The sequence below is a fragment of the Patagioenas fasciata genome, chromosome 26 (genome assembly GCF_037038585.1).
Source record: "Patagioenas fasciata isolate bPatFas1 chromosome 26, bPatFas1.hap1, whole genome shotgun sequence".
NCBI classification, from domain to species: Eukaryota; Metazoa; Chordata; class Aves; order Columbiformes; family Columbidae; genus Patagioenas; species Patagioenas fasciata.
In genome coordinates this window covers 2,662,759-2,677,585 of record NC_092545.1, presented here as the reverse complement: position 1 = coordinate 2,677,585, position 14,827 = coordinate 2,662,759, and the positions used below count along the sequence as shown (strand labels likewise).

The 14,827-nt window shown below is 50.4% G+C and overlaps 1 non-coding gene across 1 annotated transcript; it reads right to left on the bottom strand.

Annotated features, from left to right (window-relative positions):
- Positions 1–7,666: 7,666 nt before the first annotated feature.
- LOC136112312 (small nucleolar RNA SNORD45) lies at positions 7,667–7,751 on the bottom strand. Its single transcript, XR_010652831.1, has one exon. It is a non-coding gene; the product is annotated as a small nucleolar RNA SNORD45 (small nucleolar RNA).
- Between the last annotated feature and the right edge of the window lie 7,076 nt (positions 7,752–14,827).

Genomic DNA, 14,827 nt, shown 5'->3' with positions numbered 1-14,827 from the left:
CCATTGATCCCATATTCAAAACTGACATTAACTTGTGTGGAGGGGAAAATGTCTTAATTAAGGCTTGAGAATCTAATAACGCAATCTGAAAAGGTAAGGAGTTCTGCAAAGCCCACTGTAAATATTCTGAAACGAGGGGAACAATGATATATGCAGGCTCAGCCCCTGAAATTTCGACTATTCTCTGCCTACCTTTCATTATAAGCTGAGCAAAGACCTCAACCCTGGTTGTAATGGTTCGTTTGAGTCGAAAATGCAAAAACACCCACTCTAAGATCTTTAATGGCTCCTTACCAGTTGTCCATTGCATTATGAGAGCAAAAGGATAGTTAGTATTGTGTACAATTAGTAGTCTGATTACATAATCTGGGTTCCACCTATGGCTGAAAGCTTTTACAAGTTTGGACATAATCTTTTTCAGAGCAGCATCCGCCTCAGCAGTAAGCGTTCTAGGAGAGCTAATGTCACTATCCCCTTTTAGCAGTTTTACAATTGGAGCTAAATCCTCATTAGTGATCCCACAAATGCTCCGGACCCAATTCAGATCACCCACTAGTTTCTGTACATCATTTAAGGATTGAATGACAGGCCGACATACTATTTTCTGAGGTTTCACTGTGGACTGAGAAATTTCCCAACCAAGATATTTCCATGCTGGTTGAATTTGTAGCTTTTCTGGAGCAATTAGCAATCCTCTATGCTGCAATGTATCAGATACTTCATTTATCAACAAATCAGTCAAAAAAGTTTCCCCAGCTATTAATATGTCATCCATGTAGTGGTAAATCACTAACTCAGGATGAGATTTTCTGACTGATTGCAAGGCCCAAGCTACATAAATTTGACACATAGTTGGGGAATTTTTCATTCCCTGTGGCAAAACTACCCATTGATACCTTTTCGCAGGTTCAGCCTTATTTACAGAATTTATGGAAAATGCAAAACGTTTACAGTCATCAGGATGCAAAGCAATGGTGAAAAAACAATCTTTCAAGTCAATTATTAAGATCTGCCAGTTTTCTGGAATCATGACAGGGGATGGTAATCCCGGCTGTAATGCTCCCATGTCTTCCATGGTATCATTAATTTTTCGAAGATCCTGTAACAACCTCCATTTCTTTGATTTTTTCTGAATAGTAAACACAGGAGTATTCCAGGGACTTGTAAACGGCTCTAAATGCCCTTTTTCAAGCTGTTCCTGTACTAGCTCTTCGACATGGGTGAGTTTTTCTTTACTGAGCGGCCATTGGTTTACCCATACTGGATCATCATTTTTCCACTGTAATTTCAGTACTGGTCGCCCATCATCAATGGCCACTTCTAGAAATTTTGTTGTTTTGTCACCAGAGTTGCTCCTAGTTGTCCTAACACATCCCGTCCTAATAGAGAAACAGGGATAGACATCACATTCATGCAGTAAAGATCTAAATTACTCATGTTCTTCTGTATTACCACAAAATGCACATTTTGAGTCAACGGAATCTCATGATTTAACAGACTGTGAACTTATCGTACCATGTAACAAAGACCTATCAAAATTGCAACATGCTTAAACAGATACCCACAAAGAAAACAGGTTAATAAGGAAAGCATCTTGCAGACTTTAACAAGTTTTCTGACCTGTGTGTTATCAATTAAGTCTCTCTCAGCTTGTTGAAGTTCAAATCGCCCTGCCTGTAAAACTGTCTGAAAAGATTTAATGATTTCTTGTCCGAGTGCTTTCCTATGTTTTAAAACACCTCCCAATACCGATTTTTCAGGAACACAACTGAAAACAATCATTCCTGACCCCATCTTGCAAGTAAAAACCTTGGGGGGGGGGGGGGGGGGGAAGCACAGGGCTGCTTGCAGCCTGAGTGGGAAGAGCAGGCAGAAGGTTTTATGGCGCACTTAAAAACAACTAGTGAAACAATTAACTCACATTCCTGACAAGCTGCTTGATTTTCAGAGAGACGGTACACAGGAACACATAATATGTACTGTAAAACTCGCAAATAACATGCTGATAGCAAACATTAGCATTTTCTACTGCTAATTTCAACACCAGTGCTTCCTTAACTTCTAAGTTTTCAACCTGCTTATTGATGGTCTCTTGAAGGCGGTCAATAAATTGCATGTAATTCTCATTGGGACCCTGATTAATAGTTGCAAATGATTTGGCTGCTTTGTTGGTTTCAGGCACCTCTCTCATAGCTTGATATTGCTGACTGTTGGATTCACTCGCTAATAGCTGATCTGATCTTTCACACAGTTCTTTTGCCCAGTTCTTATCCGGCGGCTCCTTCTGTTCTCTTGTAGGAGTTAGAAGGATAGAAAGCGGTGAAGGCGGACACAAATCAGTAAAAGAATTGATATTACACTTATTTACGACTTTAGCATTCTCAACTTTCACCAGTCCTTTTGACAAATTATCTGACTCCAGTTCTTTGGACTTCTTGGTCTCTCCAGGGTCGTGTGATGGTACAGGAGGCCATCCACTCGGTAATTTTCCTCCCTCCGCCCCAGACTGTTGTATCATCGGGGGTGCCGAAGGCACAACAGGGGATGGAGTAAGGAGAGTATCGAAAACACGAACTGGGTAAGCTTCACAGTTATTTTTAGAGTTCTTATCAGGCTGTAACGCTGCAAAAATTCCAGTAACAGCAGCCCGCTCAGCCTTAAATTCTTTTAAGGTGGAAATTATAAGCTTCCGTGTAGTCGCTAATGATTTAGCTTCATCTCCGTCGCTAACCTTATCCCATAATTTCTGCCCTATATCATCCCAAAATTCAATTTTAAAAGCTTTCTCAGCTTCTGACGGGTAGCCGTTAGTTCTACAACAAACCAACAGTCTACGTATGCTACTTTCTTCATATTTAAGTCCTCTCATAGAGAGAATATGCAGGAGGATCTTAACTATAGCTTCTTCCTCAGAGGATATATTCTGCCCCATAACTTCACTCTTCCCTCCTCCTGCTCCCAGCCGCTCACCTTTCCCGGGGCCTTCTTCAACAAAATTTATCCGCGGAACGTCCGTACGTCTCCGCCCGGCTCTCAGTCCAGCTGAGCCGCCTCCGGCTGGGCCGCTCCAGGCTTTTCCCCGACCTTAGTGAGACGCCGTTCAGAGTATCACGTCGGGGTCACCATTTGTTGGAACGATAAAGGACTCAGCACTCCGATTCAATGTGAATCACGCCAAAGCCATTTATTACAGAAACATGTCTCCTTATATACGCAACTATTCTCTAAACACGAATCCACGCTCCAAGCATGGATTCGCTAAATGAGTATCATGGGCAGTCCACACGCTGGAGCCCCACCGATGATAGGTCCGACGACTCACGCCATGCTGAGGCCCTGTTAATGAAGAAACGCCCCTCTTTCTCACAGCAGATTCTGTTCTCAGCTTCTTGAAGTGGCCTTGAGATTCCTTTGGGCCTGACTAATTCAACAACATATCTCCTTCTAACGAAACCCCTTCACAGGGCACAGAAAGCAGTGGAGGTCCTGGGGAAGGGGCTGTGTCCTGGGGTATCGTGGGGTGCACTGGGCTGTAGTGGGTTGTGATGGGATGAAGGGAATGCAATGGGAGCCCTGGGCAATGGGGCATCCCTGGGAAAACACTGGGGAGCAGGGATGTTCTGTGGGGCTGCAGGGGGTGCATGGGAGTGTACTGGGGCACACTGGCATGTTCTGGGGCACACCGGGATGCCCTGGAGTTTCATGGCCGTGGGAGGGAGGGTGTGGGGCAGCAGAACTTGTGACACCTACCGCAGCCCTCTTCACTCGCCCCAGTTTGAGTCCCTCCTGTAGAGAGACCATGAGACCTCACTGGTCACTGGGATGTCCCAGCCCCAGCAAGGGAGGGGAGGACCAAGGTGCCCTCCAGTTCCCCAGACTGGATGCCCTCCAAGTCCGCCCCACTACTCACATGCAGGAGAGACCCTCCACTTGCTTCCAGCAATGTTCCTGGAAATGCCTATGAAAGAAGAGAAAGGGGTTGGAGACAAATGGGGCTGTGGGTGGGGCACAGGTGTCCCCAGCCCCACCAAGGCCCCTGGATTCTCCCTCATCTGAGCGTGAAAATCCCTTCTGCTCCCCCCAACCTCATTCCTCCAAGTTTCACCTGGGATACCTGTTCATGGCGGACCAGGGCTTGGGTTGGAGAAAAGGATAACATGGGAATTTGGGGCCTCCAAGGAGGACGGTGGCTGGGGGGGACCCAGAGGCAGGGCACTGTTGTGAACTCGCAGAACCCAAGGGACCGGGCTGGGGGTGCTGGAGGGACAGGACTGCATGGGATGCAAGTGAGGGGTAAAGAATTCAAGGGGAGGGGACACGGGGAATTCAAGTGAGGTTGTTGGTGGGGGCAGGAGGAAGTGGACAGCAGAGGAACAAAACACGGGGATCGGGAAAGTGCTTGGGAGGGGGTGTTCAAGGAGGGGGATCTGGGGGCACTACCGCAGGGGACAGGGTGAAAGGCAAAGGGCGGAGTGGAAAGATGGAAAGAAAGGCGTTGGCATCCATCAAAGGGAGAGCATTTGGGGACCCTCTATAGGACACAGAGGAGATCCTGAGCAGGAGATACCTGAGGGGTCTTAAAGGATGGAATGGGGAGGCCCAAAGAAGAGGGGTGTGGGGGCACCAAGACAAGACACCGGTGGGGGCCCTCACTGGAGCCTCACCTGCGCATCCTCTGGGGTGCACAGCAGGATGGTGAAGAGCAGGGCCACGCTGAGCACTGCGACCTTCATCTTCCTCTGCGGTGCAGCGAGTCCTGGGTGATGCCAGAAAAGGTGAGGGCACCTTTATCCCTCCCAGGAGGACTCCCTGCCCCTCCCCACGCCTCCAGACCCCAGGGCAAAGCTTGGCAGAGACACCCGCCCTGGCAACCCAGCCTTGGCACAGAGTCACTCCCGCCTTGAGCATTGATCCAGCTGCCTTCCCTGGCATCAGTGCCGCTTCCTGCATGGGGCAGCTGCACGGGGAAGGGCCCAGGCATCCACAGTGGTGAGGGGGGACAGCAGTGTGTCCCTGACAGCCAGACACCCTATGGTGATGACCCACTGCTCCAACTCGAAACCATCCTGCAACAACCCCAAAAGCCTGATCCCCCCACCTCCCAGTGCCCCTCACCTCCCAGGCCAGTCTTTCCCTATGGAACCCCCCCTAGAGATGACACCAGCCTCAAATCTGGGGTCTCTAAGCACAATTATCTCTGAGCCCTTTCCAGCCCCTTAAATAAATGAGGGGCTGGGAGTCACTCCTCTTCTTGGGGCACCAGGGACCCCAGGATTAGGGAACTCTGGGAGGTGGGAGGACAGCTGGGGCAATGTGGACAGCTGGTGACTGGGATCCTCAGTCACTGGTGGCGCTGCCAATGGGGAGCACTGGTGAATCCTGGGCTCTGGGAGAGGAGGGCTGGGCTTGGGGGAAGTGCTGGGGTGGTGTCAGTGCCCAGCTCCAGCCCACCCCATTTCCCTTGCACCGCCAGCCCCCAACTGGTCCAGTCTGCAGCCACAGCTGAGAACAGAGCAGAGGGAACATCCCCTGCCCTGGCTCTCACCTGTCCCTGTCCGGGGTCACTGCGCCTTCCCAGACAACCTGGGTCCCGCCCTGTAGAGTTGATCCCACATGGTGGGTCCCAGTGTCCCTGTCCCCAACAAGGCTCTGGCTCCAGCCCTGTCCCTTCCTGGGACTTGGTCACAGCTCACCAAAGGCCCTTGTCCCCACCGAGTGTCCCTTCAATGCCCCCATCCTCGGCCCAGGCCAGCGCTGTCCCTGAGCAGGACGTGGCCATCCAGAGGGACGTGATGAAGCGGGCTCTTGTTCCCAGGCAGCTGCTCAGAGCTCATTGCAGGACGGAGCTCCCCTGGCACGAGGAGGGATGTTTGCTCCCACAGCGGCTCTGATAAGCTCTGTTTGCCCAGGGCCCATGGCACAAGAAGCCCGTTCACCAAGATCGGTGCCTCACAGAGTGACCGATCAGGGGATCCAGGGCAGTTAAAGCAGCCTGGAAGCCTGGGCTCCCCCAGCCCTGGCAGCGGGCAGAGCCCACAGAGAAGGGCAGTGCTGGGGCAGCGGGGAGGAGCAGGTCCTGGGGCACCCGCACGCCTGGGGCTCCCTGGCTGCCTTGGGCACAGGCTGGAGCCCAGAGGCCAGGGGGTCCCAGGGGAGCAGCTGGACAGCCGGGGTGCCGCTCTGCTTCGGGACAGCCTGGGGAGTCCTGCCGGAGCGGGGCTCAGAGCAGCTGGGGGATGGAGCTGTGTCCCCAGGGGCACGGCCTCCCCTGCCCTCTCCCCCGCCCGCCTTGCAGCTCTCCCTGGCTTTTTGTGGGGCGCGGGGTTCCCTTCACTGCACCCCTGGCCCAAACATCCCCATCCTGGGGGCCCTGGTCAGCATCCTCTGGGCACTGTGGGGCAGTGTGACAGTGGGGGAATCAATGGGTTTATAACTCCAGTCTCAGTGGCTGCTGCCCGGGCGACCTGGATGTTGAGCGGTTTCCAGCACCAGTCTGTGCTCACTGACTGGAGCAGAAGAGGGATCTCAGATTCCCAAGACCCGATTTCTGTCCCTGCAGAGCTGGCAGCCCTTCAGGGACATACCTGTGTTTGCTTTGATATTCTTCAGTGGCTGACTCTGGGCTGTGTGAGCATCTCCATGATGTACTTTTACAACCATGTTCTCCGTACAGACAGCAACACCTTGCCACAGTTCAGCAGCCTCTTGGAAAGTAAATGTGGAAAAGCAAGATGTGCGGTTCCAGCCATCTGGATGATAAAGGAAGATCAATACTAACATGACCATCTGGACGGTCAAAGACATAATACTAACATAATAACATAGAAAGGGCCTTGGACAGATTACTTTGAAGTACGTTTCTCATAACTGTAAAACGTTATAGCCCAGACTCGTGAGAATGGTATCTCAGGCCAGATAACTGCCCCCAAGTGCATGGGATTTGTGATGTCCTTGGGCCTGGTCTGTGAACGAGTGGGAACGTAACTGAAATAAACATCACATGAGTTTAGTGTGTTTTTAATAACAATTACTGGAAAAACATCTTATGTAACATCTTAGTCCAGGCCCATATCTGTCCCCCAAGGAATGTATTTTGGTGTTGGGGCAGGGGAGGAGCACAGACAGGCAGCCTGGACCCCTGGGTCCTCTGCCCTGCTCGGGGAGGGGAGGTCGTTCCCTGTATGATGGGCTCAGCACTCCTGGGCTCACAGGAGATGTCACCCCCTCCAGAAGCCATCTGCTGTTCACAAGGCCACCAGTGCAGCAAGTCAACATTCATTTGATGCAACCAGTCTGTTAGAGCCAGTAATCCTGTGTAAAATCGATGCAAAATTACCACTGTGCTTAACTACAATGTGCCATGGAACAACCAGGCACTGACAAATCTCTCTGTTTTGCCTGGGAAATCACATTTGTGGCACTTTCACCCCCAAATCTCAGCAGCAGCGTCTGTTAACACCGGTTAACAGCTTTGGGTACCCAGAGCTGCCTTCAGCTCACGTGAAAACGTCTCCTCACGCCCAGTGTGAGCCCAAGAACGACGCCTCCCCAATGCCCAAACTGAGGAACCTCAAGCAGTGCCCCCTTCTCCAAGGGCTGCGTTACAATCTGTGACAGAAAGGCGCTTCCACAGCCTGGAAAAGCTCCACAAGGAACTGGAGATTCCTGGGTCTCAGAGTAATTCTAGAGCTCAAGTGGTGACAGCCATCAGCTCCAGCTCAGACAATACATGCCAACGCCCATCACTGACCCAGGAAGGCAGCTCTTCCTGTCCTGCCCAACGCCTTCAAATCCAGCACACTTTGTCCCTCCAACAGGAGGCAGCTGATTGATTTCTAACACCACTCTTCTCTGTCTACTTCGAGATGAACCAGACATACGTTATACAAGCAACCAAGTCCCCGCCTGGAAGCAGCGGAGCCTTTTGCCTTCTCCTTCCCACCCCACTTTGCAGGAGAAGGAAAACAAACGGCAGAAGAGATGCTGAGAAATTCAACCACCAAATGGAGAGGGAACCTTTGAGAGCGGGAAAACTTATCCGTACAATGGAGAGAGCTACGCTGAATGAATAACACTGAAAACGAACCCTTCTTGCAGGGTAAAGTGCACAGCAATTCAAGACCTGCTGAACAGACCCCTGCCATTCTCAGCAATAAACAACCCCCAAGGCTCAACCAGCCAGCCAGGGTCACTGCTCTAAATCCAAGCGCAGCTGCACCGACCTGAGCCAACACGGACACAGCCGCCTCCCTTGGCCCACACGAAGCTGCACAGGCCACGCGCTGCTCCAACAGGAACGTGCTGGGGACACCCGGGTTTCTCATGGCGGCCTCTGCGCTGTCACCTGCACAAAGCACCAAGAGACCGGCAGCTGTGGGCTCAGCTCCGGGGGTTCCCGGGACCGGGGTCTCCAAGGGCCCGTTCGCACACGGATCCTTGTGCGCGCGCCCCGACCGCGGGCGCCTCTCCCGCCCCCATCCCGACCCGCCGCTCGCCCCCCCGGACCCGCCGCTCTCTCCCCCGGACCCGCCGCTCGCCCCCCCGGACCCGCCGCTCGCCCCCTCGGACCCGCTCAGCAGCCTCCGCTCGCCCCAGCCCTGTAGCCGGAAATTGCGTCACCGGGAGGGGCGAGCCGAGCGGCGCTGCCGGCAGGACCCCGACAGAGCTGTCCGATTATTCGCCTGACCCGCCAAATTTTTATACGAAATGTGACTGAGTTGAACAGTTATTAAAATAACAAAGTCTCTGGCAGCCGTGCCGTCATGGTGGCTCAGTGCAGTGGAAAACCCCCTGAACTGCAGGTCAGCCTCAGCTCTCAGATGAGCTCCTCCCCGCCCTCCGCACCGCTGACCCCGCAGCACAAAGCGCGACCGGCGCGTCCCGCGGGCGGACTCGGTGTCCGCGCTCGTTCGTCGCCTCCTCGCTGGCTGCAGCGGGACTGAGGGGCTGTGGGTTCCAAACCTGCGGTTTGCTGCCCTTGCACAGAGGAGAAGGCTCGGCTGCTGAGAACAGGTTCCGTGTTAAACTCGGCTGAAGAGAAGTTTCTCCTCCTGGGATCTCAGAACAGCAGCAGCTCCAAGGAACTGACAGAGCATGGGCCGCGGGCATTTCTCAGTGTCTGTGCTGAGAGGTTTGATCTGGGCGTTGTTAATGCCAGAAAGAGGTGGAAAGATAAAGAGATAAAGATGACGGGTCGTGCTGCACAGAGTTACAGCATTTTTGCAAATGAGGAGCTGAAATAAGTAGCTTACGCTTTTTCTATGGATAAACAACATTTAATCCAATTCCTTAACTGTATTCCTTGAACACGTGTTCGTTAGAGCACAAGCCAAACAGCGCTGGGTGCACGGGCGATTCACTCTTTGTACTGGACATTCACATTAACAGTGCTGAGAGTGGTTACATCACCAATCCCGTGTCCATTTCAATTTCAATTCCCCTGGTCCTTGGGTTACTCCCCAGGTTCTTTCTCCCGTCCGTGGTCCTTTAACTCGAGAGCCGTGTGTCCACCCTTTCTCTGCAGTCCGAACGGCTGGTTCTGTAGTTAATAAGGCAAGAAAAGGTCCTTCCCATCGTGGGGTCAGAGTTTCCTCTTTCCAGGTTTTAATTAGTACTTTATCCCCAGGTTGTATTTTATGAATCGGAAACCCTAAAGGCAGAGTCTGATTTAAAATCTCTTTCTCCCTTCATTTAGTTCCTGCGACTATAAACTTCATATGCAATTTCAATTAGCTGAGCAATAGTTACATCCCTCAGCTCCTCCCTTTTGTAGTTTCTTACACTAATTTCAGACCCAGATCAGTCTGTGCGCAGAACAACACTGACTGCAACACAGCTAACCCAGAATTTCACATTCACATCACTTCCCCCTCTCATTTACTCTCATGTGTACAGATGCATCTGAACGGGGAGCGCGGTGGCACTTTAATAATGAACCGGTTCTCATTTTGTAATTATCTCCCCGAACAAAATTCTTTTGGTACCAAATATAAATATGCAAATTAAAAGCCTGAGCTCAGACACACAAACCGCACGCCAAGCTCAAATATACAAACAGATCACAATTACATTCATTCCAGACAATATCTCGATTTTAGCCTTGCGCCTTTGGGCCGCTCGCTGCTCAGCCGGGTGGAGGCACCGCTGGGGCTCCTGACAAACAGGGCAGTGCGGCTGGAGCCCCATCGGCACCCGCCCCGCTGCTCCAGCGAGCTGGGCTGGGCAAGGCTTTGATTGGTGTCCATCTGGGTGATACAACTGTTATCCCAAAACCAGGGGTCTGTACTCGCTGTGCATACGGAAGAAAAGCCACATTTAGCACACCGAGATGAGACACAGCCGATCGCAGAGTTGCGCAAGTCTGGATGCTGGAATAAAGCTGGCGTGCTAGAAAGAAAAGTAACGGCTGTCACACACAAAACCTCATCGCCACATTCGCACAGTTAAGAGCTAAATTGCTCATCGTCACACAATGTACGTTTTGGGTCAATCTGTGATCTTACTGGACCATTTAAACAGATACCTACAAAGAAAAAAAGTTAGTACTAAAAAGCATCTTGCAGACTGTTCTGCAAGTCTCCTGTGATTCATTTGTTGTCAGTGATTCTCCCTCTGCTTGCTGAAGTTCAAACCATTACTCCTTCACTGCAGCTACTCAGATGTTTACCTTTACTCTTTGTTTCTCCTTGTCCCTATACCATACTATAGGATCGATAGCTTCTTCGTTCTCTTGCGTCAGAGTATATAATCTGACTTGCAAGGTATTCCCTTAACATGGTAGATATCTGAACACAGCACTTGAGCTTCCACGACTAAACACTGTTCTAAAGGTTTTTTGGTTATTTATTTGTCAGAGGGCTAATTTGCACTCTGAAGTGTCCGGACTGTCACTGCTGTTTCCTAGAAACTCAAGTACTGTGGCTGGTACCCATTTGTAATACTTGGGATATACGGATTGGCTAAAGGTGCCTTCCTGTTTTGGTGGCTGACTGTGTAAGAACACAAACCTGGAGTGCAGATTTCATGTTTCTGATGCTTAAGTAGCAGAGACAAAATATCTGAGGAGTTCCTCTGGCACGGTTGTGTTCTAGATCTGTAACTCTGAATTTCTGACAAAGGAGGAATGTGATGTTGGCTTGGGGTTTTTTTAGTTGCCCTGAACGTGCCAAGAGAGAACAGTTTATACAAATAAATTGCCACATTCCCTAGCCTATCAGAACATAAGGTTTTGATGTCCAGGCTTTACAATCTGTTTTCACTGCTTCATGTTGGGTTTTTCTTGAAGTTCTGATCACCTTTATGTTTCCTTCTAGAAGTCGAAAGGAGCCAGTGAGTGGAACATCAAAAGCAGCACGAAAAACACACGTTCTCACTGTTTTCCCTCCACACTACACTGAATTCTAAACAATGTAGCCTTGTATTAACTTTCCAAACATTAACATAATGTGTTTTCCAGTAAAACATAGGCTGTGTTGTAAATCCAAAGCGAGTAATGCCATGGTTTGCACAGTTCTGATGTGAATATTGGTGTTTGTGCCCAGCAACACATTGTATTTCATTGTGAATGTGCCGGAATATTTCCGGTCTGACTTTGTGTTGTACAGATAATGTCAGATTGGTTTTAGATCGTGTGGGTTCAAGGTTTGCACAGCTGAACGTGCTGCCGTGGTCTGCATCTGTCTGTCCAGAGCCGGTAACGTGTGTGTTTGTACAGCTTGTGTGTGATTTCTGTTTCTTGCAATAACAATTGTTTGGAGTGTGGTTTTTGCCATTTTCACATTGTATCACTCAGCTCTTGTTTTTCAATGCTTTTTTTTTTGCCTAATGGTTTTTGGAAAAGTTCTCAAAAACCACTGAGAAACCGTTCTTGTTAAACTTGGTGCTGTTTCTTACTTGTGACTTGGGGCTTCAAAGAAATACCCAAACCAATACATTCCATATGTTTGGAAGACAGTTCTGTGCAGCTAAATGATTCCTTTTCTTGTCCTTAAATACTTGGGCATTTGTGCTAGAACTGTGTAACAGGAGTGATATTGTTGGGGCACCTCTGAGTGTAAGTTTGTCTTGGATAGATTGCCATGAATGTAGACACTGCTGCTGCACAAAGTGATGTTCTGAAGTTCTGCATTTGATCTTTTCACTTCATCTGATGAAGCAGTGGAGTTTAATCATTTGTCTGCAAATGAAACTCCCTAAAAGGCAGTGTACAGGGAACCTGCGGCAGGGAGCTCCTGATTCCCACCTGACTCCTCCAAAGGCCTCTCTTAAAAGTGAACAAAAGCCAACAAAAGCTGCGGCCCCTCCCTCCTGGGCCACTGCGGTGGGCGCCTCCCCTGAGACCACAGGAAGGTCCAGGCTCCTTGTCCTGAGTGGTCAGGGCATCGCTGGCAGGTGGCACCTGCTCGCCTGCTCACGGCCACTCTTGGGTGCCTTCATGGCCCAAAATCCCCGGGGATGCCACAGGGCCACCCACTTTTTCCTCGCAGAGGGCACCAGTGCCCAGGAGGCCTGGACATAGAGGTGGGCAGGGAAATGGAGATAGGCTGGTGTCGAGGGTTAGGATTGCGGGGTGACAATCAAACCCTGGCAGATGTGTTGTCAACGTCCTCTCCCCCCCACTTCCTCCTTTTGCCCCTCCCTCTCCCCCCTTCCCACTCAGCACAGGTGATTGAGAGGGAAAGAAGGACAGAGAGAAGAGAGTTGGAAAAGTTAAAGATGTTTTACTAATGCTACTGATAAGAATAGAGAAAATAACACAAATATACAAAACCAATCTTGAAAGTCTCAGCAACTGCAGAGCCAGCACCCAAAGTCCTGGATTGGACTCTGTAGCCAACCGGAGCTGGATTCAGTCTCTCACTGGCCTCAGTTCGCAGGGACGACCAGCAAGGTCCTCTCCTAATGTCGGCCATAAGCAGAAGGGAAGGAAAAAGGCAAAAGGGAAGGAAAAGGGACGAGATCCTCGTGATCTCCCGCTTTTATATGAAGTATTCACGTGAATGGAAGGAATGCTGAGGCCCTGTTAATGAAGAAACGCCCCTCTTTCTCACAGCAGATTCTGTTCTCAGCTTCTTGAAGTGGCCTTGAGATTCCTTTGGGCCTGACTAATTCAACAACATATCTCCTTCTAACGAAACCCCTTCACAGCCCAGGTGTCTCCCCATGGGCCGGACTCTGTCCTCCTGGGGTGTGGGTCCCCCGGGGAGGGACAGTGGGGGTGGCATTCCCTGACACAGGGACGGTTTTTGTCTGTCCTGCTCCAAGGGACAGTTGGTCAAACAGCTGCGCTCCCCCAATGTTTTTCATCCCTCAAACCGAAAAAAAAAAGTGAGTAACAGAATCTTATCCAAACTCACCTTATTTCTAAGCAATTTATAGATGCCTCAGCACTAACGTGAAGACCTAATTGTGAATGGATGGTTGCGGGTTTTGCCTTCTGGCTGTGTAAGAAGAGAACAAAGTGAGTTGTTGAGCAGGGGGTGTTGCCAAACTCCTGTATCAGAGGGCGGCCCTTGGCCTTGAAACATTTAGAGCCAGGGTGCTCTGAAGTGCCCGTGTTAGTAACAGAATCAATTTTACAAGGTGTTCCCTTCTGGAACAGGTGCAAAACTGATCTACGCAATGCAAAACTGATTTACCCTTTGCATATTGTGTTTTACCTAATAAGGGACGTGAGTATATTCTTATCTTATCAACCTGGCATTTATCTTAGCCCAAATATGCCTAGAATGAGAAGAAATATACACAGTATCTCTGGAAATTAAGCTAGTCAGCAGTTATGCAGTTATAGAGTAGTGCGCATGTGCAGTACCCAAAGGTGAAAAGGACAGAAGCGATGAAGACTACTTACTTCATCCTGAAGACCCCCTGAAAGACCACCAGGGGACGCTGCGCATGATCAAAGTAATTCCAAGGTGTTGCAATCGATGTTGCAATAAATGTTGAGTAACTATTACATATTCTAATGATCCTAAATGAATATATGAATATGTATGTGAATGGACTGTATAAATATTGTGCAACTTAAACTGACCGCCGAAGCCAGCTTTGGGTGCGAACCCCTGGTTTCCCAGCGCTGAAATAAAGCACCGCATAGAACTACGCCCGTGGTTATGTGTCCTGATTGCTACCACCCGGTTACTCACTGCCCAAACTCCACGGAGGCTCCTGCTGAAGGATGGTTTCACTGGCCGCTCAGCTCCTGGGCGCTCTTTAACAAAACCTGCTCTCGCTATTCCAAGTGTTATTTAAAAGTGGCTCTGCCTCAACAAGAGCTGACCCAGCAACAGACGTAGGCAGAGCAAGGGCAGGAAGAAAAACGACATGGGATGGCATTGCTACGGAAAGTGAGAGGAGCAATAGTGACATCTCCCTGCCAGCAGAAATCACCCTGTTGGGTGCTGCCGTCAGTCCCAGATGTTCACCTCGGCCAGGGTGTCCCTGCAGCTCCCGACCGTGCTGAGGAAAGAACCTTCCCAGCTATTGACCTTGCTTTGGAGGAAGAGTCAGCAGGTCCCATCTGCAACGACCCCTGCTGCGGTCCCCTCCAACTGCTGGGCCAGATCTCCTTCCCGGAGGTGCCGGGCAGGCAGGTCAGGACGGTCAGGGCTGAGAGGAGACGAGCCCTGGGCAAGCGAGCAGAGCCCCAGCAGGGGTGCGGGTGCAGCGTTATCTGTACAGAGCTCTCTCGTGTGGCTGCAAACCCAGGAATTCACCAGTTCTGGGCTGAACTTCGTACTGGGGCAAGCAGGGATCTGAGCATGGAAGCCTCATCCGCGTTGGGGGAACAGTTTCCCTGGTGGGACCGGCCTGCGAAATTCTGAGCCAC